Raw genomic sequence first — 6002 nt, 5'->3', positions numbered from 1 at the left:
CGAATTTTTCACGAGGCAATCTTTTCATCTTGTCTCGCCACGGCCCGGGTCACGTGCGCGGCTCAGCCAATGAGGGCGAACCACTCGGGTGACGTCACGGGCACGCCTCCCCAACACGGAATTGGAGCCGCTCTTGGTCGCGTCTCCTCCTGCAGACCCCACAGGCCACGGATCACCTGCGCTGCTGGCGCGCGGGATGTCACGCCCTCGGTCCCCACCATGTACAAGCCCTAAGGGTATGTCCAATCTCTCTAAGGCTCCGGTGTCGGTGCTGCCCGCCAGGCTGGCGGCGCGTGCAGCTGAGATCCCCAGTCTGCACTGAGCTGAAGGGGGAAAGATAGGGTGGTCGTGGCGGGGAGGGCACGGCCTTGACGTCTCCCGGCAGGTTCGCCCTCATTGGCTGAACCGCCGGGAGCATGGCCAGCGCTCCGTCACCAGTTCTGAAGACTGTTTTTCTGTCTTCAGAGAAATCTGGCTGCACAGCGGGCAAGGTAGGTAGCGGGGCCGGCCCCATTGAGGGGCAGTTCTTGTCCCTGCTGCACACGCCACAGTGCGCGCTGCAGCAGTCAGCGGGGACCTAGCCTAAGGCCAAACAGTACTTTTCCTCACTCATCATCACTCGCAAATCCACCCCTCCTTTTGTCTGTATCTGACTCCCTCCTCTCGCCTCCCAACCTTGCTTCACTTCTACTCAAGCCATGGCTGACTACTACAGAGACAAGGTGGAGGCTATCCTGCTATCCACAAGGAGATTCCTTCTGCCCCTTCCCCGTCCTCTCTGCTTCTACCGAAATCTCCTCCTGGCTCCTTTTTCTCCGGTTACAGAGTTGGAAGTTTCTCTTCTCCCTCTGCCACCACAAGCCCTCTCTATCCCACCCTCTCGCACCTTATCAGAACCCTTACTCCTATCTTGGTCCCCATTCTCACTCGCATCTTCAATTCCTCCCTGTCCTCTTGATACTTTGTCATCATAACTCTGTGCCCAGGACATACTTGAAAACGAGAGGTAACTCCAATGTATTGCTTCCTGGTAACACATTTTTATAAATAAATAAACTTTCCCCTCCTCTAAGCATGCGATGGCCAACTATTCTCAAACTCAGAGAGCAGGGGTTCTCCATTCCAGTCCTCTAGACCCACCAACGAGTCAGGTTTTCAGGATAACCCTGCTTCAGCCCAGGTGGCTCAGTCTTTGGCTGCATCACCTGTGCTCTAGCAGGCATATCCTGAAAACCTGACCTGTTGGGGGGGATCTTGAGGACGAGTTGAGAACCCCTGCTCTAGACCCTACGTGCCTTACTAACTTTGCCCTGTATCCCTCCTGCAGTTTGCCTCCAAATTGCTCTAATTCCCATTCCCTCCTGGCCCCCTTACAATCTGGCTTCTGTACAGCTCGCTCAGACTGTGCTCACTAAAGTAGCCAATGATCTACATGAAGCTAAATCCCAAGGTCACTTTTCCCTACTAATCCTGCTCGATCTCTCTGCTGCTTTTGACACTGTCGCTCACTTCTTCATATTCTAAACTCTTGGTATCCACAACTAAGCCCTAACCTGGATCTCCTCATACCTCTCCCATTCTCTGTCGCTAACATGTCTTCTGTCGATCTGTCTTGGTTATATCTCAGGGCTCTGTTCTGGGACCTCTCCATTTCTCTCGGTTATATCTCGAGGTTCTGTTCTGGGACCTCCCCATTTCTCTCGGTTATATCTCGGGGTTCTGTTCTGGGACCTTCCCCATTTCTCTCGGGTATATCTCGGGGCTCTGTTCTGGGACCTCCCCATTTCTCTCGGTTATATCTCGGGGCTCTGTTCTGGGACCTTTTCTTTTCTCTCGGTTATATCTCGGGGCTCTTTTCTGGGACCTCCCCATTTCTCTCGGTTATATCTCGGGGCTCTGTTCTGGGACCTCCCCATTTCTCTCGGTTATATCTCAGGGCTCTGTTCTGGGACCTCCCCATTTCTCTCGGTTATATCTCGGGGCTCTGTTCTGGGACCTCCCCATTTCTCTCGGTTATATCTCGGGGTTCTGTTCTGGGACCTCCCCATTTCTCTCGGTTATATCTCGGGGTTCTGTTCTGGGACCTCCCCATTTCTCTCGGGTATATCTCGGGGCTCTGTTCTGGGACCTTTTCTTTTCTCTCGGTTATATCTCGGGGCTCTGTTCTGGGACCTTTTCTTTTCTCTCGGTTATATCTCGGGGCTCTGTTCTGGGACCTCCCCATTTCTCTCGGTTATATCTCGGGGCTCTGTTCTGGGACCTCTCCATTTCTCTCGGTTATATCTCGGGGCTCTGTTCTGGGACCTCTCCATTTCTCTCGGTTATATCTCGGGGCTCTGTTCTGGGACCTCCCAATTTCTCTCGGTTATATCTCGGGGCTCTGTTCTGGGACCTCTCCATTTCTCTTGGTTATATCTCGGGGCTCTGTTCTGGGACCTCTCCATTTCTCTCGGTTATATCTCGGGGCTCTGTTCTGGGACCTCCCCATTTCTCTCGGTTATATCTCGGGGCTCTGTTCTGGGACCTCTCCATTTCTCTTGGTTATATCTCGGGGCTCTGTTCTGGGACCTCTCCATTTCTCTTGGTTATATCTCGGGGCTCTGTTCTGGGACCTCTCCATTTCTCTCGGTTATATCTCGGGGCTCTGTTCTGGGACCTCCCCATTTCTCTTGGTTATATCTCGGGGCTCTGTTCTGGGACCTCTCCATTTCTCTCGGTTATATCTCGGGGCTCTGTTCTGGGACCTCCCCATTTCTCTCGGTTATATCTCGGGGCTCTGTTCTGGGACCTCCCCATTTCTCTTGGTTATATCTCGGGGCTCTGTTCTGGGACCTCCCCATTTCTCTCGGTTATATCTCGGGGCTCTGTTCTGGGACCTCCCCATTTCTCTCGGTTATATCTCGGGGCTCTGTTCTGGGACCTCTCCATTTCTCTCGGTTATATCTCGGGGTTCTGTTCTGGGACCTCCCCATTTCTCTCGGGTATATCTCGGGGCTCTGTTTTGGGACCTCCGTTTCTCTCGGTTATATCTCGGGGCTCTGTTTTGGGACCTCCATTTCTCTCGGTTATATCTCGGGGCTCTGTTTTGGGACCTCCATTTCTCTCGGTTATATCTCAGGGCTCTGTCCTGGGACCTCTCCATTTCTCTTGGTTATATCTCAGGGCTCTGTTCTGGGACCTTTTCTTTTCTCTCGGTTATATCTCGGGGCTGTTCTGGGACCTCTCCATTTCTCTCGGTTATATCTCGGGGCTCTGATCTGGGACCTCTCCATTTCTCTCGGTTATATCTCTGGGCTTTGTTCTGGGACCTCTCCATTTCTCTCGGTTATATCTCGGGGCTCTGTTTTGGGACCTCCAATTCTCTCGGTTATATCTCGGGGCTCTGTTTTGGGACCTCCATTTCTCTCGGTTATACCTCGGGGCTCTGTTCTGGGACCTCTCCATTTCTCTTGGTGACTGCAGCAACTCTTTTTTTCCTTAGGTTCCATTGTCCCGGGAGACCAGGACTAATACCAGGGATTAATATCGCCAGACCGAACACGAGAGTTTGTAAAATTAATTTATTGGAAAAGTATATCCACAACTATACAAAACACACAAACATCACACATACCCAACTGGGGGATACCCTGCATAGCTAGTTGCAGGGACCTCCTTGCACAGATTTCCCGTTCTCTCTTCTTGCACAGTGCCTACAGGACTGGTTTTCACGCCTGAGACCAGCACTGGAGTGGACACTGCAGTTTTTGCCTGTCACAGCAACACCTCTAAGGCCTCGGGCCGCGCTGATCAGCGCTCCTGCTCTGCCTCGCCTGCTCAAACTGGAGCTTTTTTGTGTCCTGGCAGGCGAGGCAGTGAGCGTGCTTTGGGGGCGGGGCGGAGTCAGGCCGGAGGCGTGTCGGGAGGCAGGGCTAGTCCCTCGCTCCCATTGGATGTGAGCGGTCACGTGACCGCTCCTCCGCTTCCCTGAGCGGCAAATTTTTAATTTGCCTGTCTCTCCAAAATACCTGAGCCTCCGCACGCATGCGGAAGCGGCTGCTAAAGCCGCGCTGATGACAGATGCAGGGGGTAAGTGCATCTGCTCAGCGCGGCTCAGCAAGGCTCACCCTACTATGTCCCAGGCCTAACTCTCTGCAGGCTCTGTCTCCTAGGTGTCTCCCCAACTTTTTATACACTTAAAACATAATATTGCAACACTCAGGGCCAGGTGCTGCCTACATGCCCAGGCCCTGATTGGTGGGTAGAACTGCAACATAACAAGGACACAGGGAAAGGTCACAGACCAAGTTGCAACAATTCTCCTGCAAACATATTAACCCCTGATTCCTGAGGTGCTGGAACCAAGCAAAGACATACATATATACACATGACATATAATACAATAACAATGTATTACTGACAGGTAGGGGTAATGGCAAACTTAACCTTTATTAACGGCAGCCATATTTACCCCTACCGTCACCTCCCCCCTTAAGCGGAGAGCTCTGGGGTAGCGACCCCAACGGGCTCATCCCCAAGTGTGACACGTGGAGGTCAGAGCTAAGCCGTCCCGGGATCTTCCTGCCGGGAAAGTCCATCGGCGTTGCCGTGCTCACTCCCTTTTTTTTGTGCTGTACGGTAAAGTCATATTCTTGGAGGGTCAGACTCCACCGCAGCAGCTTGGCGTTATCTCCTGACACACGCCGTAACCAGCTCAGGGGGTTGCGGTCAGTAATGACCGTAAACGGGCGGCCATACACATATGGTTGAAGCTTCCTGAGGGCCCATACTGCAGCCAGGCACTCTTTCTCTACCGTAGCATAAGCAGCCTCCCGATCTAATATCTTGCGGCTCAGGTACACGATGGGGTGTTCACCCACCTGACTCAACACTGCACCAATGGAAAGTTAGACGCATCAGTCTGAATCAGGGAGCGCTTATCATAGTCGGGAGCTGCTAGGATTGGAGCGATTACCAGGGCAGCCTTGAGAGCTGAGAAGGCACCCTCACACTCCGGTCACCAGGTTACCGTGCGATGGACCCTCTTTTTAGTCAGGTTAATCAAGGGTTTGGCCACAGCACTGTAATTGGGTACCAATTTGCGGTAATACCCGGCGGTCCCCAAAAAGGCTAGCACCTGCTTCTTAGTTCTGGGAACCGGCCACCCCACAATGGATTAAACCTTGGCGGGCTCAGGTTTGAGATGCCCCCCGCCTACCCTGTGCCAGAGATATACGACCTCTGCCATCCCTATCTGGCACTTAGCTGGCTTTAACGTTAGCCCGGCCTCCTGGATGCGGGCTAAGACTGCCGCTACATGAGTAAGAAGGTCAGCCCAGGAATTGCTAAAGACCGCCAGGTCGTCTAAGTACACCCTAGCATACCCCTGCTTTCCGTCTAGCAGGCGGTTGACCAGACGCTGGAAGGTAGCCGGTGCATTCTTCATCCCAAATGGCACGACAGAAAACTCGTACAAGCCACTTGGGGTGATGAAGGCCGACTTCTCCCGCACCTCCTGGGTCGATGGGATCTGCCAGTACCCCCAGCTCAGATCCATGGTGGTCAGATACCTTGCCTCGTCGAGCTCGTCTAACAGCTCATCCATCCGTGGTATGGGATCGGCATCCGACACTGTCTGGGCATTTAAATGCCTGTAATCTAATGGTTTATGTGGCATTCTCATTAATGTTCTTTATAATATTAATGTACGCTTCCGCTTCTCCAACATTGTGTCTTCTTAATGCATCTAGGACCGCGGAAGAGTAGACAGAATCTAATGCTTTTTCTTAATCTACAGTACAAATCCTACACTGCGTGTTCGATCACATTCTTTACGTAGGGTAAAGACTTCTTGTATCACTTGGATGTGATCCATTGTGTTGTATCCGCTGCGAAATCCCGCTTGTGCTCTAGGCCGGGCAAAGTCCAGGGTCAGTTGCAACTGATCAGTGGGTATCTTTGTAAACATCTTATAAGGGATTGGAAGTAGGCTGATGGGTCTGAGGTCTGAGGTTCTTGAGGAC

The sequence above is a fragment of the Ascaphus truei genome, chromosome 15, assembly GCF_040206685.1.
Source record: "Ascaphus truei isolate aAscTru1 chromosome 15, aAscTru1.hap1, whole genome shotgun sequence".
In the NCBI taxonomy this organism is placed as follows: domain Eukaryota; kingdom Metazoa; phylum Chordata; class Amphibia; order Anura; family Ascaphidae; genus Ascaphus; species Ascaphus truei.
This window is presented reverse-complemented; position numbering follows the sequence as displayed.